The following is a 27,151-nucleotide window of genomic DNA, read 5'->3' on the forward strand; positions in this document are numbered from 1 at the left end:
GAGTTCAGGAGGTGCTCCTTCATTCCTAATGTGGCAAGACTATCAGTAACAAATCATGGATTTTTGCATTTTTACATTTACTCATATTATTATATAATTTTCCTTTTTAAAGTGTTTTCTTATACAGTATCACTGTGATTGTCAGTATCAATTGTCATCTCAGGAAAATCGAGAAAACCTTATGAATCAGGCTTCTATATGTGTGTGTGTTTGTGTGTGTGTGTGTGTGTGTGTGAGAGAGAGAGAGAGAGAGAGAGAGAGAGAGACAAAGACAGAGACAGAGAGACAGAGAGAGACAGAGAGACAGAGAGAGACAGAGACAGAAAGACAGAGAGACACAGAAAAACAGAGAGAGACAGAGACATAGAGAGATCTTGATTGCATTGAGGTGGGAAGACCTGCCCACTGTGGATGCCACCATTCACTGGATCAGATTCTGAACAGTATAAGTAGGAAAAAGGGCTGAGCAGCAACATGTATTCATCACTCTCCACTTCCTAATTGTGGACATGATATGATCAACTGTTTCAAGCTCCTGGTCCCTTGACTCCCCCAACCCCGTGAGCTAGAATAGACAATTCTCTCATAAATTGTTATTGTCACAATATTTTATCACACAAATAATACATTAACAGCCATCTCAACTCATGTTTCGTTAGGGTCTACAAGGTATATAATATTAAGAACTCCTTTTTCTTCACCATATTCATATCTGCTGTTTAAAGTATTTTATTAAGACATTATACATATGGATATTATTGCATATAAATACATTCTGTTCAAACCATGACAGTAATGTATTAGAAGATAAGGATGGGCTGAATCCTTTTCTCTATTTGTTTTTCACTTATTATATGTATCACTTGTTCCTTTCTTGTTAGCATTGGTTTTAGAGAAATTGAATTTTTATCATTACATTTATTGAGGTTCATAGGCAACATAGCTAGGTACAATTGTTGGTTGTTTCTCTCCTTTGTAAGTTTGCATGGTACCTTCTAGTGCCATGAAAGCTAGTCCTCTGGGTGTGGGCTTTCAGATCCATTTCAGTTTAGGGGCCATGGGTTCTGTTTCTGAATGTCATGGTGCCGTTGACAATAGGGCCTTACCTTCAATCCCTTGAAAGGCAACAAAGGGCACCAATAATAGCCTGAAGATTTGGATTTCGGAACCTCAGATAAGAGAAACCTTGCAATGTTTGTCTTTCTGTGTCTGGATTATCTCAATTAATATGATCTTTTCTAGTTAAATCGATCTGGCTGGAAGTTTTGTGATCCCATTTTTCTTTATAGCTGAATAGTATTCCACAGTGTATATGTATCACTTTTATCTTATGCACATGTCAGGTGAAATTCATTTAGGTTGTTTCTATTTCCTAGCTACTATGAATAGAGCAGCAAAGAAAATGTTTGAGCAAGCATATGTGCTGCTGAATCCTTTGGGCATAGGTCTAGGAGTTTGTATGAGTTTTCTGAGGAGTTTTCCACACTGATTTTCAGAGTGGGTGGATCAATTTGTAATCTCACCAATAGTAATGAGGGCCACCTTTTCTCCACATACTTACCAGCCAACAACAGTCACTGTAAATTCATATGTGTACCCGCTCTGCTGTGCTTGTAAGAAGCTGTTTCCTTGAACTCATCCACTATCTCTGGCTCTTACAATTTTTCTACCTCCTCGTCTGTATAGTTCCATGAGTCTTGAGGGGAAGAGAGTATTGAAGGCATCCCATTTAGGGTTGAGTGTTCTAAAATCTCTCACTCTGGGTGTATTGTCTACTTGTGGGTCTTTGGGTTAATCCCCATCTATTGCAAAATTAAGCTTCTGTGATGAGGGAGGACTGATGAACTGATCTGTTGGTGCAGTAATATGTTAATAGGATTCAGGTTCTTGGCCATTTTAGCACTATGAGGTTTGTGTGTTCCATCTCAAGCAGTTGGACTTATACCCAACCAAAAGTAGTTTGATACTCCAGTAGTGTTTGTACTCATATTGCATGACTAGGCATATGCCACAGACAGGTCATTATTATAAATCAGAGCATTTGCAGCTTCATGAGATTTATGATTGATTTCCTCCTTTGGTAGGATATATAGCACCTCCTAGCATTATGAAGAGTAGAGATGAATCTTCCAGGTGTATACTAGTTAGATTGCTCTATGCTCTGTGTCTTAAGTATGTGGAGTTTTAGCAATAAAGTCTTACTCTCAAGTTGTAAAGGGCAAATAATAGTATAGACAGTAGCGTGCAGTGTTTCAGGAGGGGATCCATGCTTTGGCTAACAACTTGAAAATATATAACTAATCACATAGCTACTATGGATATTGGTTTGGAGGTTACTTAAAAGCTGAAAATATATCTAAAAAATATTTAGCTATGCCATTTTTGGGAAAATAAGGACTCTCCATCTTACTACAGAGATACTTGCTTGTCCATGCCCATTGCCACTGTATTCATAATAGCCTGAATTTGGAAACAGCCTAGATGGCTATCAGCTGATGAATGTATAATGAAAATATGGCACATTTTCACCATGGAATATTATTCACTTGTTAAAATGAGATTATAAAATGTGCAGACAAATGGGCAAAGCTATAAAGAATCATAAGTGAGGTAACCCAGACCCATGATAACATTGCATGTTTTCTATTGTATGTGGAGTTTATGCTTTAGACACGTCTATCATTCAGAATACTCACAGAGGTTAGGTAGGTAGTAAGAGAGCAGGACATATAAGAGGCCTTCTAAGGAAAGAGAACTATAATATAATATTATAGGTGGGTAAAGCAGAAATTAGAACAGGGGATTAAAGAAGGTGGGATGGGAGGGCAAGGAAGTGGCAGGAATAGAGGAGGGGGAAAACCCAACATTAAAGCTCTTTTGAAAAGCCATATGAAAGTCTGATACTGTAGAATCTCTCTCTCTCTCTCTCTCTCTCTCTCTCTCTCTCTCTCTCTCTCTCACACACACACACACATACCTAATTCAAATGACATTGCCTTATAATTGGGGAGACAGTAACCCAACTAAAATATCATATGCTATCAAAACCCTCAGCACCAGGGTATAGCACCTGCTATTGTTGGATCAACACTGACAGTTACAGCTTGATGTGATACCTATTCTTAAGTTACTAGCATCTTCTCTTGTTTCCTTCAACATCTTTAGCTAAAATACTTGTTTAGCTAGGGGCCAGAGTCCCTATAAGTTGTTCCTTGTTGTAGAAGAGATAGGTTCATTTCATGTCACTGTTGGATGAATCTTGTGGTTACAACATACATAATTGGTTTAGACAGAGTGCTAGCTTTCATTTCTGGAGCTTTTGATTCAATAGAACTGAACTGTGTGTGGGGGGGCAAGAAGTGTTAGTCTACCTGCTTATGACTAAGATCAGCAAAATAGTATACTCACATCTGACTCCAGGGTGAAATCAGTTTGGAAGCTTTAACAGGGCCTGGGACTTGCTGCAGATTAATTACATCAGAATCACTGGGATTTCAGCCATGGCATGTATGTTTTCTAATAATCTCAGGTGACTCTATTAGTAATTCAAAGTTTCATTCCACTTTGATGCTAGTTCTGGACTGAGATACCCTTTGTACCTCTAGCTCTTCTCTTTCATGTTGGTGATTCAAGACATAAGATGGGGAAAACCTCTTACGTCATTATTTGGACCTTTTAACTTCCTCAAATGGACATCTTTGCACATTCTGGCAGGTTGCTATGGTCATTCTGGCCTTTGATCTATGACTAGCATCAGCTTTCAAGGCTTCTGATGCTGGCTGAGAGTAAATGTACTTGCCCGTAGTCTCCTTCTCTGCGTTGATGGTAGTACAAGCCAATTTTTCTGTAGCAGCAAGCCATTGATTGTCAGAATTATAGCCCTAAAAGTATTCTGCACACGAGTACTTTTTCTATAGACTGTTTAAAATGAATAATACTCTTAACTTCTTTATAGCATCATCTTTAATTAAAATGTGGCAAGTAAAGAGGTCCAGAATATAAAGCATCAAAATGCTACTTTTCGGGGTCACCTTGGGCGTGAACTCAGCAGACAGTCCCAGGGTCCCTAGAGGACTCTCCATGCAATCTTAGGATAACTGCCGAGTGGAATACAACATCTGTTCCAAACCAATTGTGATGGACCTGTGACAGTAGGAGCAAGGACACAGGAGCCCTGCCTGTCCAGCAGCTCAAGTTCCTTCTGATTGGTGCTGGTATACCTTGGTTTTGAACACACCAGACAGCCCCACAGTCCCCAGAGGAGATACCACTTCCAAGCGCTGTAACACACCTGGATCTTAGGATTCCAGCATCCCAGGATAACAGGAGCTTGGTCAAACCAGGATCTCAGGGTCTCAGAGGAAGCTTGACTGCGAAGAATTCTGACACTCCCAGCATCTCAGGTTCACAGGAGCCCAGAATCACAGGATCACAGAGAAAGCTGAACTCCAAGGAGACCGGAATCAACTGGGATTAAAGAAGGACAGAATCCAATCAGATATATTGAGGGCAGCAAGCACTTGAGATAATCAGATGGGAGGAGGCAAGTGTAAGAACAGAAGCAACAGAAACCAAGGTTACTTGGCATCATCATAACCAAATTCTCTGACCATAGCAAGTCCTGGATGCACCATCACACCGGAAAAGCAAGACACTTCTGAGGATGATGACGAAGGACTTTAAGAAGGAAATAAGTAACTCTCTTAAAGAAATTCAGGAAAACACAGGTAAAAAGCTAGAAGCCCTTAAAGAGGAAACACAAAAATCGCATAAAGAATTAGAGGAAAACACTACCAAACATGTAATGGAATTGAAAAAAAAATACAGGATCAAAAAATGGAAGTAGAAACAATAAAGGAAACACAAAGGGAGATAACTCGGGAGATAGAAATCCTAGGAAAGAAATCAGGAACCATAGATGGAACCATCAGCAACAGAATACAAGATATAAAAGAGAGAATTTCAGATGAAGAAGATTCCATAGAGAACATGGACAGAACAATCAAAGAAAATGCAAAATGCAAAAAGATCCTAACTCAAAACATCCAGGAAATCCAGGACACAATAAGAAGACCAAATCTAAGGATAATAGGTATAGATAAGAATGAAGACTTTCAACATAAAGGGCCAGTAAATATCTTCAACAAAATTATAGAAGAAAACTTCCCTAACCTAAAGAAAGAGATTCCCATGAACATACAAGAAGCCTACAGAACTCCAAATAGACTGGACAAGGAAAGAAATTCCTCCTGACAAATAATAATCAGAACAACAAATGCACTAACTAAAGATAGAATACTAAAAGCAGTAAGGGAAAAAGGTCAAGTAACATATAAAGGCAAGCCTATCAGAATTACACCAGACTTCTAACCAGAGACTATGAAAGCCAGAAGATCCTGGACAGATGTTATACAGACACTAAGAGAACACAAATGCAAGCCCAGGCTACTATACCCAGCAAAAACACTCAATTACCATAGATGGAGAAACCAAAGGATTCCATGACAAAACCAAATTTACACAATATCTTTCCATGAATTCAGCCCTTCAAAAGATAATAAAGGGAAAACTCCAACATAAGGAGGGAAATTATGCCCTAGAAAAAGCAAGAAAGTAACCCTTCAGCAAACCTAAAAGAAGACAGCCACAAGAACAGAATCCCAACTATAACAACAAAAATAACAGGTAGTAACAATTACTTTTTTTTAATATCTCTTAATATCAATGGACACAATTCCCCAATAAAAAGACATAGACTAACAGAGTGGCTATATAAACAGGACCCCATTGTGCTGCTTACAGGAAACCCACCTCAGGAACAAAGACAGAAATTACTTCAGAGTAAAAGCCTGGAAAACAGTTTCCCAAGCAATTGGTTCAAAGAAACAAGCTGAAGTACTCATTCTAATATCGAATATAATTGACTTCCAACCCAAAGTTATCAAAAAAGACAAGGAGGGGCACTTCATACTCATCAAAGGTAAGATCTTCCAAGATGAACACTCAATTCTGAATATCTATTTTCTAAATGCAAGGACATCCACATTCATTAAAGAAACTTTAGTAAAGCTCAAAGCACATATTGCTCCACACACAATAATAGTGGGAGGCTCAAACACCTCACTCTCATCAATTGACAGATTCTGGAAACAGAAATAGAGAAACAGTGAAACTAGAGGAAGTTATGAAACAAATGGATTTAACAGATATCTTCAGAACATATATTTTTATTTTTTATTAGGTATTTTCTTCATTTATACTTCAAATGAAATCCCAAAGGTCCCCCAGACCCTCCTCCCCTACTCCCCTATCAACCCACTCCCACTTCTTGGCCCTGGGGTTCCCCCGTACTGAGGCATATAAAGTTTGCAAGACCAAGAGGCCTCTTCTTTCCAATGATGGCCGACTAGGCCATATTCTGCTACATATGCAGCTAGAGACACGAGCTCCAGGCGTACTGGTTAGTTCATATTGTTTTTCCACCTATAGGGTTGCAGACCCCTTTAGCTCCTTGGGTACTTTCTCTAGCTCCTCCATTGGGGGCCCTGTGATCCATCCAATAGCTGACTGTGAGCATCCACTTATGTGTTTGCCAGGCCCTGGCATAGCCTCACAAGAGACAGCTATATCAGGGTCCTTTCAGCAAAATCTTGCTGGTGTATGCAATGGTGTCAGCGTTTGGAAGCGGATTATGGGATGGATCCCCAGGTATGGCAGTCTCTAGATGGTCCATCCTTTCATCTCAACTCCAAACGTTGTCTCTCTAACTCCTTCCATGGGTGTTTTGTTACCAATTGTAAGAATGGACAAAGTGTCCACACTTTGGTCTTCGTTCTTCTTGAGTTTCATGTGTTTAGCAAATTGTATCTTGTCTCTTGGGTATTCTAAGTTTCTGGGCTAATATCCACTTATCAGTGAGGACATATCATGTGAGTTCTTTTGTGATTGGGTTACCTCACTCAGGATGAAGCCCTCCAGGTCCATCCATTTGCCTAGGAATTTCATACATTCATTCTTTTAAATAGCTGAGTAGTACTCCATTGTGTAAATGTACCACATTTTCTGTATCCATTCCTCTGTTGAGGGGCATCTGGGTTCTTTCCATCTTCTGGCTATTATAAATAAGGCTGCTATGAACATAGTGGAGAATGTGTCCTTCTTACCTGTTGGGACATCTTCTGGATATATGCCCAGGAGAGGTATTGCGGGATCCTCCGGTAGTATTATGTCCAATTTTCTGAGGAACCACCAGACTGATTTCCAGAGTGGTTGTACAAGCTTGCAATCCCACCAACAGTGGAGGAGTGTTTCTCTTTCTCCACATCCTCACCAGCATCTGCTGTCACCTGAATTTTTGATCTTAGCCATTCTGACTGGTGTGAGGTGGAATCTCAGGGTTGTTTTGATTTGCATTTCCCTGATGATTAAGGATGTTGAACATTTTTTCAGGTGCTTCTCAGCCATTCAGTATTCCTCAGGTGAGAATTGTTTAGCTTTGAGCCCCATATTTTAATGGGGTTATTTGATTTTCTGGCGTCCACCTTCTTGAGTTCTTTATATATATTTGATATTAGTCCCCTATCTGATTTAGGATTGGTAAAGATCCTTTCCCAATCTGTTGGTGGCCTTTTTGTCTTACTGACGGTGTCTTTTTCCTTACAGAAGCTTTGTAATTTTATGAGGTTCCATTTGTCAATTCTCGATCTTACAGCACAAGCCATTGCTGTTCTATTCAGGAATTTTCCCCCTGTGCCCATATCTTCAAGACTTTTCCCCATTTTCTCCTCTATAAGTTTCACTGTCTCTGGTTTTATGTGGAGTTCCTTGATCCACTTAGATTTGACTTTAGTCAAGGAGATAAGAATGGATCAACTCACTTTCTTCTACATGATAACTGCCAGTTGTGCCAGCACCATTTGTTGAAAATGCTGTCTTGTTTCCACTGGATGGTTGTAGCTCCCTTGTCAAAGATCAAGTGGCCATAGGTGTGTGGGTTCATTTCTCTACAGAACATTTTATCCTAAAACAAAAATACCTTCTTCTCAGCACTTCATGGTACCTTCTCCAAAATTGAACCTATCATTGGTTATAAAACTAACCTCAAAAGATACAAAAATATTGAAATTATCCCAAGCATCCTATCAGATCCACATGGACTAAGGATGATCTTCAATAACAACATGAATAATAGAAAGCTAACATTCAAATGGAAGCTGAACAACACTTTACTCAATGATAAATTGGTCAAGGAAGAAATTAAGAAATTAAAGACTTTTTAGAGTTCAATGAAAATGAAGCTACAACATACCCAAACTTATGGAACACAATGAAAACAGTCCTAAGGGGAAAACCAATAGCTCTGGGGGCCTCCAAAAAGAAACTAGAGAAAGCATAAACTAGCAGCTTGACAGCACATCTAAAAGCTCTAGAACAAAAGGAAGCAAATTCACCCAAGAGGAGTAGACTGCAGAAAATAATCAAACTCAGGGCTTAAATCAACCAAGTGGAAACAAAAAGAACTATACAAAGAATCAACCAAACCAGGAGCTCTTTTTTTTTGAGAAAATCAACAAGATAGATAAATCCTTAGCCAGACTAACTTGAGTGCTCAGGGACAGTATCTTAATTAACAAAATCAGAAATGAAATGGGAGACATAACAATAGAATCTGAGGAAATCCAAAACATAATCAGATCCTACTACAAAAGGCAATACTCAATGAATCTGGAAAACCTGGATGAGATGAACAATTTTCTAGACAGATACCAGGAACCAAAGCTAAATCAGGATCAGATTAATGATCTAAACAGTCACATTTCCCGTAAAGTAATAGAAGCAGCCATTAATAGTCTCCCAACCAAAAGAACCTCAGGACCCCTTAGGTTTAGGGCAGAGTTCTGTCAGACTTTCACAGAATACCTAATTCCAATTCTCCTCAAACTATTTTACAAAATAGAAACAGAAGGAACTCTACCCAATTCATTATATGAATCTGATACCTAAACCACACAAAGACCCAACAAAGAAAGAGAACTTCAGACCAATTTCCCTTATGAAAATCAATGCAAAAATAGTAAAATTCTTGCAAACCGCATTCAAGAACACATCAAAATGATCATCCATCATGATCAAGTAGGCTTCATCCCAGAGATGCAGAAATGGTTTAATATATGGAAATCCATCAACATAATCCACTATATAAACAAACTTAAAGACAAAAACCACATGATCATCTCATCAGATGCTGAGAAAGCATTTGAGAAAATCCAACACCCCTTCATGATAAAAGTCTTAGAAAGATCAGGTATTCAAGGCCTGTACCTAGACATAATAAAAGCAATATACAGCAAACTAGTAGCCAACTTCAAGCAAAATGGAGACAAACTTGAAGCAATCCCACTAAAATCAGGGACTAGACAAGGCTGCCCACTTTCTCCCCACCTATTCAATATAATACTTGAATTCCTAGCCAGAGCAATTAGACAAGAAAAGGAGATCAAGGGGATACAAATTGGAAAGGAAGAAGTCAATATATTACTATTTGCAGATGATATGCTAGTGTATATAAGTGATCCTAAAAATTCCACCAGAGAACTCCTAAACCTGATAAACAGCTTCAGTGCAATAGCTGGATATAAAATTAACTCAAACATATCATTGGCCTTTCTCTACACAAAGGATAAACAGGTTGAGAAAGAAATTAGTGAAAAAACACCTTCACAATAGTTAAAAATAATGTAAAATACCTTGGTGTGACTCTAACTAAGGAAGTGAAAGATCTGTATGATAAGAACCTCAAGTCTCTGAAGAAAGAAATCAAAGAAGGACTCAGAAGACGGAAAGATCTCCCATGATCATGGATTGGCAGGATCAAGATAGTAAAAATGGCCATTTTGCTAAAAGCAATCTACAGATTCAATGCAATCCCCATCAAAATTCCAACTCAATTCTTCATCGAATTAGAAAGGGCAATTTGCAAATTCATCTGGAATAACAAACAACCTAGGATAGCAAAAACTATTCTCAACAATAAAAGAACCTCTGGTGGAATCACCATGCCCGGCCTCAAGCTGTACTACAGAACAAATGTGATAAAAACTGCAGGGTACTGGTACAGCAACAGACAGGTAGATCAATGGAATAGAATTGATGACCCAGAAATGAACCCACATACCTATGGTCACTTGATCTTTGACAAGGGAGCTAAAACCATACAGTGGAAAAGAACTGCACATTCAACAAATGGTGCTAGCACAACTGGTTGTTATCATGTAGAAAAATGTGAATTGATCCATTTTTATCTCTTTGTACTTACCTCAAGTCTAAGTGGATCAAGGAACTCCACATAAAACCAGAGACAGTGAAACTTATAGAGGAGAAAGTGGAGAAAATCCTTGAATATATGGGCACAGGGGAAAAAATTCCTGAATAGAACAGCAGTGGCTTGTGCTGTAAGATATAGAATCGATAAATGAGTCCTCATAAAATTGCAAAGCTTCTGTAAGGTAAAAGACACTATCAATAAGACAAAAATGCCACCAATAGATTGGGAAAGGATCTTTACCAATCCTTAATCAGAAAAGGGACTAATATCCAATATATACAAATAACTCAAGAAGCTCAATCTAGAAAATCAAATAACCCTATTAAAATTGGGGTACAGAGCTAAACAAAAGATTGTCAACTGAGGAATTCCTAATGCCTGAGAAGCACCTGAAAAAATGTTCAACATCATTAATCATCAGGGAAATGCAAATCAAAACAACCCTGAGATTCCACCTCACACCAGTCAGAATGGCTAAGATCAAAAATTCAGATGACAGCAAATACTGGCGAGGATTGGAGAAAGAGGAACACTCCTCCATTTTGGTGGGATTTCAAGCTGGTACAACCACTCTGGAAATCAGTCTGGAGGTTCCTCAGAAAACTGGACATAGTACTACCAGAAGATTTAGCAATACCTCTCCTGGGCATATACCCAGAAGAATTTCCAACTTGTAAAAAAGGACACATGCTCCACTATGTTCTTAGCATCCTTTTCTATAATACCCAGAAGCTGGAAAGAACCCAGATGTCCCTTAACAGAAGAATGGATACAGAAAATGTGCTACATTTACTCAATGGAATACTACTCAACAATAAAAATAGTGAATTTATAAAATTCTTAGAGAAATGGATAGATCTTGTTTGCTATCCTGACTGAGGAAACCCAATCACAAAAGAATACACATCATAATCACTCACTGAGAAGTGGATATTAGCCCAGAAACTTAGACTACCCAAGGTACAATGTGAAAAACATATGAAACTCAAGAAGAACGAAGACCAAAGTGTGGATACTTTCTTCCTTCTTAGAATGGGGAACAACACTGAAGGAGTTACAGAGACTAAGTTCAGAGCAGGTCCTGAAGGAATGACCATCCTGAGACTGCCCCACTTGGGGATCCACCCCACCCCATAAGCAACCACCAAACCCAGTCACAAGGCAGGTGCCAAAAAGAGCCTACTGACAGGAGACTGATATAGCTGTCTCCTGCCTAGGCTCTGCCAGTGCCTGTCAAATACAGAGTGGATGCTCACAGTCATCCATTGGATAGAGCACAAGGTCCCAATGAAGGAGCCAGAGAAATACCCAGCGAGTTGAAGAAGACTGAAGTCCCATAGGAGGAACATCAACATGAACTAACCAGTGCTCCAGAGCTCCCTTGGAACTAAACCACCAGTCAAAGAAAATACATGGTGGCACTGGTGGCTCTAGTTATATATGTAGCAGCTTAGTTGGTCATCTATGGGAGGAGAGGCCCTTGGTCCTGTGAAGGCTCTATGCCCCAGCAAAGGGGTATGCCAGGACCAGGAATGGGAGTGGGTGGGTTGGGGAGCAGGGGGAGGAGGGAGGGGATAGGGGATTTCCAGAGGGGAAACTAGGAAAGGGGATAACGTTTGAAATGTAAGTAAAGAAAATAGCTAATAAAAAACGAATGCTACTTTTCAAGATTTGCAAACATTTCTTTTTTTTTTTTTTTTTTTTTTTTTTTTTTTTTAGGTATTTAGCTCATTTACATTTCCAATGCTATACCAAAAGTCCCCCTTACCCACCCACCCCCACTCCCCTACCCACCCACTCCCCCCCTTTGGCCCTGGCGTTCCCCTGTACCGGGGCACACAAAGTCTGCGTGTCCAATGGGCCTCTCTTTCCAGTGATGGCCGACTAGGCCATCTTTTGATACATATGCAGCTAGAGTCAAGAGCTCAGGGGTACTGGTTAGTTCATAATGTTGTTCCACCTATAGGGTTGAAGATCCCTTTAGCTCCTTGGGTACTTTCTCTAGCTCCTCCATTGGGAGCCCTGTGATCCATCCATTAGCTGACTGTGAGCATCCACTTCTGTGTTTGCTAGGCCCCGCCATAGTCTCACAAGAGACAGCTACATCTGGGTCCTTTCGATAAAATCTTGCTAGTATATGCAATGGTGTCAGCGTTTGGATGCTGATTATGGGGTGGATCCCTGGATATGGCAGTCTCTACATGGTCCATCCTTTCATCTCAGCTCCAAACTTTGTTTCTGTAACTCCTTCCATGGGTGTTTTGTTCCCACTTCTAAGGAGGGGCATAGTGTCCACACTTCAGTCTTCATTTTTCTTGAGTTTCATGTGTTTAGGAAATTGTATCTTATATCGTGGGTATCCTAGGTTTTGGGCTAGTATCCACTTATCAGTGAGTACATATTGTGTGAGTTCCTTTGTGATTGTGTTACCTCACTCAGGATGATGCTCTCCAGGTCCATCCATTTGGCTAGGAATTTCATAAATTCATTCTTTTTAATAGCTGAGTAGTACTCCATTGTGTAGATGTACCACATTTTCTGTATCCATTCCTCTGTTGAGGGGCATCTGGGTTCTTTCCAGTTTCTGGCTATTATAAATAAGGCTGCTATGAACATAGTGGAGCATGTGTCCTTCTTACCAGTTGGGGCTTCTTCTGGATATATGCCCAGGAGAGGTATTGCTGGATCCTCCGGTAGTACTATGTCCAATTTTCTGAGGAACCGCCAGACTGATTTCCAGAGTGGTTGTACAAGCCTGCAATCCCACCAACAATGGAGGAGTGTTCCTCTTTCTCCACATCCTCGCCAGCATCTGCTGTCACCTGAATTTTTGATCTTAGCCATTCTCACTGGTGTGAGGTGGAATCTCAGGGTTGTTTTGATTTGCATTTCCCTGATGATTAAGGAGACACTGTCTATAAGACAAAAAGACCACCAACAGACTGGGAAAGGATCTTTACCTATCCTAAATCAGATAGGGGACTAATATCCAACATATATAAAGAACTCAAGAAGGTGGACCTCAGAAAATCAAATAACCCCCTTAAAAAATGGGGCTCAGAACTGAACAAAGAATTCTCACCTGAGGAATACCGAATGGCAGAGAAGCACCTGAAAAAATGTTGCAAACATTTCTAATCCCAACTTTCTGACCTATAGCTTGCAAACCACTCTACTAGGAGAATTTTATGTTTTTTTTTTATAATAATTCCAGAATTTGGATTTTTTTCCTTGACTCCTGCCTTGTGACTAAATCAAAATTATGGTTTTGTTTGCCAGTGTTGGCAATTTCTGTGCATCAAAAGCCCATAGCACAGAGCCATCTATACCTATGGGACAGAATCCTGGCCATTGCAGGTCAATGGACTGGCCATGATGTAAGCTTCTCATTGCTGCAATTTTGAAGTAAAAATATGAATGAACAAGGTCCACCACTGTATCTTGGAAACTCTGGGTGATAATAAGTATTAGGCTGACGAAAACAGAGTCAATGGTGTAAGTGTTTGCCCTTTTAAGTGTTTTCTATATCCTCCAGAAAATGTTGGAGCAATGGGAAGAGTCTGTATGTTCTCTGTATTTTTCTCTCACTCTCACCATGGTATTTGCTATACTGTGCAGTCATTTATTTAAATACATGTTTCTTTCCTGTACCACAAAGACTTATATTGTCCTTTCAGTCATATTCACTAAGCACATGTCCTGACCATTGTCTTATATTAACATATGTTAAATGAATACCAGATGTTTTTGTCATAGGGTAACTATATGAAAGATAAGTGCAATTTTAATAGATCTCAAGGAGCCCTGATTCTTCCCACTCACTTTCGTCTTGATGGAACATTTTTGTCTCTGGAAACTTACTTGTACAGTGCTTTAGGCTTGGGATTCATTAGGTCCTGCTACCATGCTCAAAACAAGGAATAACAGAAGTTTTACACTGTTCCCAGAATGATCAGACTGAATGTGACAAAATGTAAAATCCTCATATTTTGGTCTTCTATGCTAAGAGAATGAAATATAGTCAAGTAAATTTGGTCAGTGGTCTTCAAGGGAAAAGACTGATATTTGTTGCCACATACTGCAGGGGGTAGGACAGGGCAGCAATTCAGTTCCTGTCATCATAGAGACATTTTATAGTTGGAAACTGAAAATATCCTACAAATGCCACATAAGGCCAAGACTAATTACTTTGGCCTATAGGTTAGAATTAAAAACAAACAAACAAACAAAAAATTTGTATAAAGCCATATTCCGTTGCTTCACTTACAGCAGGATGGGACAGTGAGCGAAGAATCTGTGGGCACGATTAACACATATTATAGAAACCCACCTGTCTATACCCTTTGTCCTAAGACTTCTGCCAAGTTACTCAGTTTCTCTAAGTCTTGGTTTACTATTTTACAAAATAAGAGTAATTCTATCTGTTCTTGTTTGCATCCATTTTGTGTATTTATATAAAAATCTTGACACATGCCAGGCGTGGTGGTGCACGCCTTTAATCCCAGCACTCGGGAGGCAGAGGCAGGCAGATTTCTGAGTTCAAGGCCAGCCTGGTCTACAAAATGAGTTCCAGGACATCCAGGGCTACACAGAGAAGCCCTGTCTCAAAAAACAAAAAACAAACAAACAAACAAACAAAAAAACAAAAAACAAACAAACAAAAATCTTGACACATAATATATAATATACAATAATGGTGTATATATACAATGTAATATAATATGTAAATGTATTGTGTTATATAAATATTTTATATAATATATGCATATTATATGTAATATATGCATATTATATATAATATATAAAGATATATACATATATGTATATATATGGATTAAGAAATCTAAAGTATGCCATAAGTAGACAGTAAATATTATCCTGTTGTGCTGTGGACTAAGCACCTCAGATGAGGCCTGAGTGACTCTGAGAGTGCCTGTAATTCAGACAGGGAATGAAGGAATATCATCTCTTAGCTCTCAAGTGTCCAAGTCTGAACTGTAGAGGGAAACTGTAGAGGGAAGCATATTGATGTCAGCAATTTAGGCATTCATTCATCCCTTTCTATTGAAAATAAAATACCCTCACCTGATTATTACCTTATGTAATTGATCCTACAGGATAAGTGTCATTATTTCACACAAACACACACACACACACACACACACACACACACTAACACACACACACACACGTATGTATGTATCAGAAATATATATATCCTTCACTTAATAGATGCATTCTCTGAATGAGGATATTTTCTAGGTGCTAGTGATCCCTATGAAAAGACAGCAGTCTTTAGTAAAACTTGAATTTATTTTGAGAGAAAAAAGTACTAAAAAAGAGAACTAAAGCATCTCACTACATTGGATGTTTGTAAGTGCCAGGAAGACACACAGGAAGCATGGAAAGGTGATAGATTATATGAAGAGTATCCCAAGTGATGGGGCTATAGCTTTAGCAGGACTAAGGAAAAAGTGACTGAGATGGTCACATGTGAAGAAAGGTCAAAGGACATAGAGATAGGTCAGGAAGATTATTTAAGGCAGAGGGTAGGAATCAAGTAGAAAGGTCTTAAGTCAGGAGGATGGCTGGCATATATGTACATGTTAGAAACAGGGCACGAGGGAAGCTGAGTGAAAGAAAGTGTCACTAATGGAGAGGAGGCACACAGTGGTAGAGCACATGGCAGAGACCCTAGTTTTAGTCCCCAGTCTTGCAAAGAGCAATGAAAGATTGGATGTGAAACAGGAAACTAAGCCAGAGAAGGCACTGAGGAACCACAGGACAGATGAGCACAGGCTTTTCTATTTCCTTACTATTTGGTGAGGTGCTTTGGAGACCCAAGAAGAATCTTCATAGCTGCCAGATAAAGATGATCAAGAGTAAGGATGAGATCCCAATTTTTCATGTTACCCTCCAGCTTAACAAAGTAGGTAGTAGGGCAGGGTTTTCTGAGTAAGGCACCTGGCCTATCAGTTTGAGGTAATCACTAGTTGAAGGTGTGGCAGAGCAGCCTCAGAACAAAAGTAGACATATTCAGTTGACTGATGCAGTATGTTCACTAATATCAGGTTTTATCTGCCAGTGAATGGGGAGTGGATTGCCCACCTTAAAAGTATTACTCAGTTCAGCTCTCATGGTCACTGTGACAGCAGCCTCATTGTGGCTCTCATTCTGGCTCTGGAAGAAATATCAGACTCATAATGAAATGCCAAACTGCAAATGTGGGTTTTTTTTCATAATGTGTTTCTTTTCTCAGATTTAATCTTAGATTTTGCCACCAATGCACCACCAGATTTCTTAGTATAAACAACCGGCTGTTTCAGAGATGAATTTCTTACATATGTCATTTCCTCTCTGCATAAAGAAACTGGGTTACATGCTCTCCAAGGTTCAAGCCTTTAATATTATTCATTTTCCTAAATTACATTTGTTTTGAGTATCTATAAACAAGAGCATAGGGCTATTTCTATGTTTCCTGCCTTCTGAGAAGTGTCCGGAGGCAGTAACTAGAATGTTACATCCTGTTTGTTGCTAATTACACCCAGAGGCACGGAACATATTTGGCAAATTTTGTAAATAAGTAAATAGGATTCAAGAAGGATGGAAGAGTGCTATCCATTTAGCTATCAGGTAGCCATCATGAGGACAAGCTAAGGTTGTACCTGTGCTGGACAAATGATGTGGCCATGACAGAGTTCATCTGTTCATTCCCACAGCTTTAAGGATCTATTGCTCACCTGTCAGTGCACTGCTGAGTACAGAAACAGCTGCCAAGAACCAGGCCATCCCACCACAAGACATTTATAATGCTAGGCTTGTTAGCAGTTTAACACTTTCCTAATGTAACACTGCTAATATGCCCAGCCTTTTTCTATGTATTTAATATCATCATTATAGGATGAGCAGAAGGCAAGAGTCTTGCCTGAAATCAAAGTGTAGAGAAACTCTTTACCAATCTTGAGCCAAGCAGTCCTCTAACCTCAAGTTCCCTGTTTTGTCCTACCCATAAATGACATTATCCATCACAGAAGGGTTAAACAGGCTTGAGTGTTGATGTATATCAGGTGCTATATTTGCCACAAAAAATTATGTATAGAATTTTTTTTCTCAAATCTTTGTTGCCTGTTTGCAGCAAGTATGTGTAATATTAAATTATTAAACTCAGTGACATTTGATTGAGTTGAGATATAACTATAGTAGAGAAAAATTATAGTGAGTGAGATACCTCTGATTTAGGGGGACATTAGTGTGATCATCCAAGTTTGAAAGAGAGAGAGAGAGAGAGAGAGAGAGAGAGAGAGAGAGAGAGAGAGAGAGTGTTTTGATGGGACCAAATACTTTCAGCACTTAAAACCAAGAACTATCCATGTAAGGAGGACAAAATGTTTATCCAACATAACCAAACTTCCCTGTGTGCAAAATCTGGAGCCTAAAAGGTATTATAGAAAGTGTATTAGACTGGGAGCTAAAACTTAGTTTAAAATCCTGACTTTGACATATACCAACTGTGTAACCTAGAGAAGGCCATTTGTTTCCCTCCAAGACCACAGATTTCTTATAAGGAAATTTTACACGGAAAATAGTGATGTCAATGATACTCATCTCCTAAAATAACAATAAATTAAATAATCCACATAGGAAAGAGAGAAAACTAAAAATGATACAAACGTAAGATATCATTTTATTTGATGATGGCATCACAGAAGACAGCATGTCATTAATTAATCTTATGGATCTGATTTATTTTGAAAATAAGCCAAGTTTCAACAAGCCTTGAATATATTTGAAAAGTCGAGTCAATTAACAGAGTTGTCAAATCCACAATAACACTTTGGAGGCTGGACTGCTTGCTGGTTTTTTTTTTTTTTTTGCCATATATTTGAAGAATAGAACATTGAAAATTATATTACTTATTTTTCTCTCTCACTAAATAACCTATGGGAAAATATTTTTCTATTTGGATAATTACTTATAACCAGACTTTACATGAGTAGCAACTGCATTCTCTCATAATGTTCCTCACTCAATCAAAACCCTCACATGGTGATTTTTGAGGGAATTATCTATTTTTAAATTGTGCTCCTTGGGACATTGTTACTAAGAAAAAGGAGAATCTAATTTCTGTAAATACTAGATTATTTGCTCATTTGTTTATGTAACTCATATTTCTTTAGTGTTCACCAGCTCACCATTAGCATATTTGGCACAGACGATACAAGCAATGAGCAAGACAGGCCAAGGCTCCTAACTTTGTGAGCTTTCACTCTAGTGGGAGGAAGTATATATTAAACACAGACAAAACCTTGGCAATTACATACTTTGAATAGTGCTGTGAATGACAGGGGTAAGGATCTCTGATAAAGAACAGTAGTTATTCTGTATTTGGACTGGAATATTTAGCAATCCAACGTGTACTTCAACATCTCATTGTCTCATGGGGATTTGGAATAGAATCAAATGCATGTTTCATGTCATTTTCTTTTCTTCCTTTCCCCAGAATTACCAGAGAGACACTGAGTGTAGCAGCTCCTTGCTCATCATCTCTGTTCCGTGTTCACTCATCAAAGGCATCGGGTACCAGGCTACATGCTAGGATATAGTGAGGAAAACAATGCAGATGAACTACCTACTCTCGTGAGGTTTATATCCTACTGGGGGCAGGAGAGAGCTATAATACATGGTAAACCATGCAAAGTAAAAGTGGAGATGAGCAAGAAAGGCCTTTCTGAAAAGATGGGATTTGCATAGAGAGCATAGGAAGGCAAAGGAACTCCTTTCTGTGTGGATTTCTGGTGGTCATTTCATAAATAAAGGGAACATTAAGATGAATACTAAAGTGGAGTGTACTTTTTGAAGATTTATTTTAAAATTATATATGTTTGTGAGTTCAGGTAGGTGCCCATGGAGGCTAGAAGTAGGCATTGGATCCTCTGGAGCTAGAATTCCAGGTTGTTTTGAGTCCCTGCATGGGTGCAGTGAACTGAACCCAGTTCCTGTGGAAAAGCACAAAGTGCTCTTAACCACTAAGCAGCCTCTCTGGCTCTGGTACTTGTAGCTTTGATGAACAATTCAAGAGCCCATCATGGCTAGAGGATGGTAGAGGGAGCAGAATAATGCCAGATTGTGGGGTCAGATGGTACCAGGGGAACAGTGTGACTAAGAAACTTCTTTTAAGTTCTTTTAGTTCTACAGATCAAATAATTCAATAATAGACCCTAAAGGAAACTTGAAGACAATTTGATTACAATTTGGAGAAATAAAACAACCAAAACAGGCATACAAACACAGAGCAGACAATCTCATGATCTGCCTGGAGTGAGGGAGGTAAGAAAGAGGAGGAAAGGAAACATGCCTTTTGAGTCAGAAGTCAAGAAAGCAGGCAGGCTCAACAGTGGAATTCAGTGAGTAACTGAGTGGAAGTAGAGGGTCAGGCGGCTATTTGAAAGTTTCCAGAGAGAGAAAGAGAGAGAATATTAGGGAAAGAAGATATAGGGTTTTAGCTAGTGTCCAAAGAAGGGTAAGTAGGAAGAAAAAAAATGTTAACAGTATGGACTTGTAACCAAGAGCACTGAGGCAGTTCCTTCTGGGCTGTATGAGCACGTGCCTCATTAAGGAGATGGTCATTTCTCACATCTTCCCATGGTTTCAGGTATACCGTCTTTCTTTTCACTGTCTTACTTTAGACTGTTCTTTTGAGTTTGTGAAACAGGATTTTCTCATTATCACAGGAGGTCTTTGGCCTGTGAAAGCAAGGGAAGTTCTTGTCTTTATCAAATGGGATTGTCAGTCTTTGGGGAAACCATTTGTAATGAGTGTTACTGGTGATTAACTGTGGCATTTCAAATTCTAAGGTGAAACAAGTGTGATGTATCCTTTTTCCTCAAAATTAGTATATAATGAGAACATAGGAGGTAGACTGCAAAGCTGATTGAGGGAGGGAATCTAACCTCAATATACTTCAAACCTTTGTTGGCTAATTATATATTAACCTGACACATACTAGAGTCATCTAAAAAGAGTGAACCTCACTTGAGAAAGTGCCTCCATAAGATCCAGCTATAAGGCATTTTCTTAAATAGTGATTGATTGTGGAGTCCCCAACCTACTGTGGGTGGTGCCATCCCTGGGTGAGTGATGTTAGATTCTGTAAGAAATCAGGCTGAGAGGACAGGAATGACAGTAGGAAGAAGCCATGTAAAATCTGGGGTCCATTATAAGAAGTCTATATTCATCTCCCTTAAAGAAATAATGACAACCCTCTAAGAACATTGTCTTCTAAAATGTGGTAGGACAATTCTACTGTCCCTATGAAGCAAAGGATATGTACTCTCTTTGTAACTGGGATAGGACCAGTCTGGCACCAATGGAGGCATCACATTTTATAACTGGACAGAATGTAGCTAGGTAGCATTTCTTCACTTGATCTTAGCCAAAAGGCCGAGAAGAGATTAGGTAGCATTTCTTAAATCTAAAGAATTTCAGGTGGCATATGGAAAAGACCATAAAGATCATAGGATGGGAAGAATTCCACTTGTGGACAGTCGACTTTGGTTCTTATAATGGATGTTTCTTGGGTAGCCTTTTTCAAACTGGAGTTTGAACTTCCCAGGAGTAGAGGAAATAGATAAAACAGAAATCTTAAAGAGAATAAAAGACATAGGAAAGACATGGATAGTGGAGTAGTTCTTAGCTATTCAGACAATTGTTCCTAACTGTGATGTCTCTCCTATGCCTAACTTGCCTGCCCAGATACAGCCAGCTCTCAGTTTCATTTCTATTCTTCTACCCTTTCCTAAATCAGTGTTAATTCAAGAGGGAGAACTTACAGTGTTGAGTAGTAACTCAGTATAAATTCAACCTTTGTAGAGTAGAAGATCCATTGAAAACATGATAATAGATACAAAACCTCTATTCATAAAAATACTGATGAATAAATGGATGTGAATTGTTGCATAACATTTGCATAGATTTAGTGACCATAAAGGTCTATCTATAATTGCTGTGGGGAACATCGAATTCAAGTAAGTGACATCGTCTTAACCATACTTTTTTGCTTTAGTAGAAGCACATGGAGAGCTGAGGTGTCATATGGTATTATCTAACAGCATTAATTAGGTTTATTCAATTTCTTCTGTTACCCATTTTTCTGGACACTGAAAAGCTCTATTTTATTTCCAGTCTTCTCAGTGCTGACTGTTGGATTTACACAAGGTAATTGCAGAGCAAGATTAGGCAGGAGCTGCTGACTGCTCATCCTCCCATGGGGAAGGGAACTCTGAAATAGAGCTGAGGGTTTGCGATGTAGCTCAGTGATAGAGCATTTGCTTAGTATGGAGAAGGCCCCTGATGTCAATCTCCATTACTGAAAAAAACAAAAACAAAAACAAAAACAAAAGCAAAACACAAAAACAGATGAAGTGTCACCAGATGCAGTGGTGTAGGTGGGAGGCTAAGGCAGGCGAGTCACCCTGTGTTTGCATACCCCCTGCTCTACATGATGAGACCTTGTCTTGAAAGAAATTAGAACAACTGGGGGTATATCAATGTATCTAAATTTAATTATTCCAAAAGAACAAATACACTTCTCAATCAGGTTAAGACGTGCAAGTCTACTGTGACTACTGATAATGAGTGATCTTGTAGACCATAGACTGTAGCTACTTTATCTAGAAGCTTCTCTTTTCCATCTTGTTTTTTAAAGTTAGCAAATACTCATTGGAAAGAAGCTCAGGGCTGAGCCAAAAGCAATTATAAAGCACTTAGAGAATTGTAGTCACCCAAATGATAATTATTTGCAGGTGCTTGTTTTCTTTGCCATTCTACTGCTCTCCCAGTCCCGCCTCACAACCTGGGGAGGACTAACTGTTGTTACCTTGGATCTTCACCAAAGTTGCCTTTATCAGTTACATTATAAAGAGAAATACTGGTAATGATAGTGCCACTTTTCTAGTACTGGTATTATCTGGACATCTGATGATTTCTTGTCTTTGCCAAATGTCATTTAACTCTTTTCATTATTCAGCCATGAGAAAAAAAAGCAAAGATTTAATGCATTCGATATACCCAATATGTTCTTCTGGAAGCAAAATAAATTAATAGAATGAATTCTCTAGTTCCCCGTTCTGTCCCCCTCAGCAGGGCGAGAGCGTGCGTTGCTTTACTCCATTCAAAGAAAAGACTAATCAAGCTGTTTTGCAACGATGCTGACCCAAGATGTGGTCCTCTGGTTAGAAAATACGTATGCTGACAGTCATGCACATTTATAAATGTCATGTTATAGGAAAGCAGTAGAGGAGAGATCATCTTCTGTAGGTCAGCACAGTTGAGTTTTGGGAAAATCTATGAAATAAGAGCCATTTGGAAGGGATATCATCCATTCCTCTCAAGTCTCCCAAAGACATGTAAGAAATAACAAAATAAAAGTATTTTGCACAAGACATTTTCTTCTTTGCACAAAATAGAAAGAATTCTGTCATCAGACTGTACATATGAAGAACAAAGAAAATCTGAACATGCCATCTGACTCCTCAAAGCTTTGCAGCGTAAAGTACTACTGGGTTTGGATCTTTCAGTGGTCTTGGTTAAGGTGTCAGGTTTCTAAGTTTTGTTGGCTGCTCTAATGTTCAGCAACGTGAAATGTCTTAAAAGATCCTGTCATTCTTCAGCTCAAACTTTCAGGGTTTGATGGTCAACGCAGGTTTGAAATGAGCTGTAGAAGGTATTTAGAAATACATTTTTATTTTTGCCCTAGAACCTTAGTTTTCAGTACAGACTTGTGATTATCCTGTCTCTGCCTCTCAAGTGCAAGAGTTTATGCCACTGTGCCCACTAGAATTAAAGAAACACATTTTGTGGGTTGTGTTTATGCACACATGTGTATGTTGATGTGCATGCACATATGTATTCTTGCTTCTGGAGGCCAGAAGTCAAACATAGTTGTTCTTCAAAAGCCACTTACCATGGTTTTTGAGAAAGAGCCTCTCATTGAACCTGGATCTCACAAATTATAGGTTATATAACCAGAGGGCCCCAGGGATACATCTGTCTTAATCTCCCCATGTAGAAATGTAAATCATCATTGCTGTTTGTTTGTTTTAAAACACAGATTTCTGGGCTTAAACTTGGGTCCTTATTCTTGAAGGTGGAGCACTTTCCTGATTGATCTATTTCCATAGTACTTGAGTTTAAGTAGTTATTGAAGGAAGTTTGTATGATTAAGAACTTAAGGAAGACTCCATAGACTCAGTAATAGTGTCAGGCCTTGGGACCTCCCCTTGAGCTGCATTCCACGTTGGGCCTGACGCTGGGCCTTCTTTTTCTCAGGCTCCTCTCTATTTCCATCCCTGTAATTCATTCAGAAAAGAACAATTATGAGTCAGAGTTGTGACTGTGGGACGGCACCCCCCCTTACTTGATGTTCTGTCATCCTGCTGAAAGTGGGCTCTATAAGTCCCCTCTCGCTACTGTCCAGCATTTCATCTAAGGTCCCTCCCTTTGAGTCCTGGGAGTCTCTCACCTCCCAGGTCTCTGGGGGAATTCAGGGAGGGGGGTTCCCCCAATCTCCTATTTCCTGTGGTTGCCTGTTTTCACTCTTTCTGCTGGTCCTCAGGAATTCAGTTCTTTTCCCTCACCCAATACCAGATCAGGTGTCCCTCTTCCTCCAACTCCCCTCATCCAGTATACTTTCCCTCCCAGGTCCCTCCCTCCCTCTGCACTGTGATTGCTTTCTTCTCTCTCCCAAGTGGGACTGTGGCATCCTTACTTGGGCACTTTAGCTTGTTGAGCTTTTTGAGTTCCATGGACTGTATCTTGGGTATTCTTGTGTTTTGTTTATTTGTTTGTTTTGTGTTTTTTGTTTGTTTTTAGTTTGTTTTTTGTTTTTGGCTAATATCCACTTATTACTGAGTACATACCATGCATGTCCTTTTGGGTCTGAGTTATCTCACTCAGGATGATATTTTTTAATCCAATCCATTTGCCTGCAAAACTCAGAATGTCCTCATTCCTAATAGCTGAGTAGTATTCCATTGTGTAAATGAGCCACATTTTCTGTATCCATTCTTCTGTCATGGGACATGTGGGTTGTTTCCAGCTTCTGGCTATCACAAATAAGGCCACTATGAATATAGTGGAACACGTGCCCCTGTAGAATGGTGGGGCATCTCTTGGGTGTATTAACAAGAGTGGTATAGCTGAATCTTTAGGTAGATCTATTTCCACTTTTATGAGGAACCACCAGATTGATTTCCAGAGTGGTTGTACCAGTTTGCAATCTCAACAGCAATGGAGGAGTGTTCCTATTTCTCCACATCCTCTCCAACATGTATTGTCACCTAGCATGATTGAACTCCAGAAGACCTAACAAGCAGCTGTAAGAGTCAGATGCAGATATTTGCACCCAACCAATGGACAGAAGCAGCTGACCCCTGTGGTTGAATTAGGGAAGGCTGAAAGAAGCTGAGGAAAAGGGTGACCATGTAGGAAGACCAGCAGTCTCAATTAATCTGGACCCCGAGATCTCTCAAACACTGGATCACCAAACAGACAGCATACACCAGCTAATATGAGGCCCCCAACACACATACAGTAGAGGACTTTTGGGTCTGTGTTCATTCAGAGATGATGAACCTAACCTTCAAGAGATTGGAGGCCCCAGGGAGTTTAGAGGTCAGGTGGGGTGGGGAATGGGGACATCCATATGGATACAGGGGGTGAGGAGGAGGTATTGGATGTGGAATAGTCGGAGGGTGGATGGGGAGGAATAAAATATGGAGTGTAAAAATTTAATTAATTAAAAAAAAAAGGAAAAAAGACAAGGAAGGATAACTAGCTAGTGTAACCTAACCTCCTCCACATAGATGGAAGCTCTGTTTTCTTTCACAGGATCCTGCTCATTGTAGCTTTCTCCTACATATTGTGAGTGAATAAATAACTGAATTTCTTTCTAACAAATTGTGTCTTCTCCTATATTTAATGAACAAGGCTATTGATTGTGCTCTAGATTGATACAAGTTGGTAAATAGTCACAGTGCCTTTTGAGAAAAAAAATCTTCTGATCCCTGCAAACTTTCTGATGTCACTTTAACAGTTCTAAATTACTCTATTTCTACTCTAGGCATAGGCAAATGAGACAGCAGCTTCATTTTACTTTTCTTTAATAAACTATAAAACTCAAATTTCTTTAAAACCATTTAAAGTAGATTCTTTTGTCATAACAAAGTCTTCCTAGCTTTGATCTTTATTAAAGTTGAAAGTTGGATGAACTCATTCATATTTCAGTGGTCCTTAAAGAGATTAAGCAAAAACCTACCTAGCACTGCCCTAGTAACCTGAAATTGTTCCAAACTACTGAATTTACAAACAGGCACAACAATTTCATCTATTTTCAAAATGGATAATTTATACTCAGGTTGTACAATTTCTTATATATCAAAACTCTCATATATCAAATTTCCAAGCATGGAAAAGGTCAAATAAATAAAGATCCTTGGCATTTTCTACCTTGTTGATTGTTAAGAAAGAATAAGCAACCCGACATCAGAAATATGATTATTTTTATAGCAACACTTAACGGTTGGCAAAACACAGTGTGCATTCATCTGAAGTCTCTAAAAGTAGTTACGACTTTGCTACTGGATAATGGGTAATCATATTTTTCATAAAGCCACAAACAAGGTTCAATCAATGAAGAAAAGAATGTTCATTCGCAGTAGATTTTCTGTTTTCCATGTAATTATTATACCCTGATTGTTTAAAAAAATGTCAGTTTATGTAAAGTAGACAGATTTGATAGCTTATAGTTGCCCAGTGATCAAGAAACATACCATTTCCTAATCAAGCCAAATAAATGAAGTTGATTGTTGAGATATTTCTGTCATGGTGTTATATTTTGGTTTGTTTGGTACTCAATTTTTCTCTCTCTCTGAGATAATTTGCCCAAAAATATTTTGATTATGGTTCTAACAGGCTTTCTGTTTTTCCAAACAGTCTTTCTGTAAATCCATATAAAAAGAGGAACACACAGGATTTGCCATTCACATTGAATTTGTTACCTTTCCGTGGCTGAAATAAAACACCACGGTCATGGCAACTTAAAGAAGAGAGAGTTTATTTGCACTAATGGCTACTGAGGGCTTCGGTGTGGCAAAGCAGTCCAGAAGCAGATCGCAAGCATGACAACAGGAGCAATAAGCTCTGAGCTCAGATCTTGAACCTCATGCATGAAGCAGAGAAAGACAGTTGAAAGTAGGGTGAAGCTTTTAGGTCTTAAGTTTGTTCCTAGCCACATACTCCCCTGTCCCTAGCAAGTCTATATCTACTAAACAACGCCACCAACTGGAGACCAAGTGTCCAAATACCCAAAACTCTGAGGGAGATTTCCCATTCGAATTACTACACAGTATTCATTTTCACAAAAGTAAAAGTCTAGCTAAGCATCATAACCATGCCTGGAATCCAGCATTTGACAGGCTGAGACAGCAGAATGGCAGGTTTACAAAAACTGTTCTCAAATTTGAAGGAAACAACAAACAAACAAAAACAAAAATTAAGTTTTGTGTTTGTCTATTTTAATATACAATAATATAAACACCTTACAATGCATACATATTTAAGTCAAAAGTATCTAAATACAACTGGGTATCTTTACATGTTTCCTTTTAGCCTTACTTCAAAAAGATTTGTCTTTTTGAGTTATCCTGTTTAGAATTATTTAAACTTCTAGAACAGGATTAAGGCTTTCCATCAAATTAAGAAATTAGTTATATCTCCTTCATATAGTCTGCTTGTCCTATCTTTTTTGTGTTCTCATGGAATTACTATTAT

At 38.9% G+C, this 27,151-nt stretch overlaps 1 protein-coding gene across 7 annotated transcripts in view; it reads left to right on the top strand.

Annotated features, from left to right (window-relative positions):
* Rtl4 (retrotransposon Gag like 4) overlaps positions 1 to 27,151 on the top strand; it is a 434,206-nt gene that overhangs the window by 61,667 nt on the left and 345,388 nt on the right. The window lies entirely within an intron of this gene.

Source organism: Mus musculus, chromosome X (genome assembly GCF_000001635.26).
Source record: "Mus musculus strain C57BL/6J chromosome X, GRCm38.p6 C57BL/6J".
Classification (NCBI taxonomy): domain Eukaryota; kingdom Metazoa; phylum Chordata; class Mammalia; order Rodentia; family Muridae; genus Mus; species Mus musculus.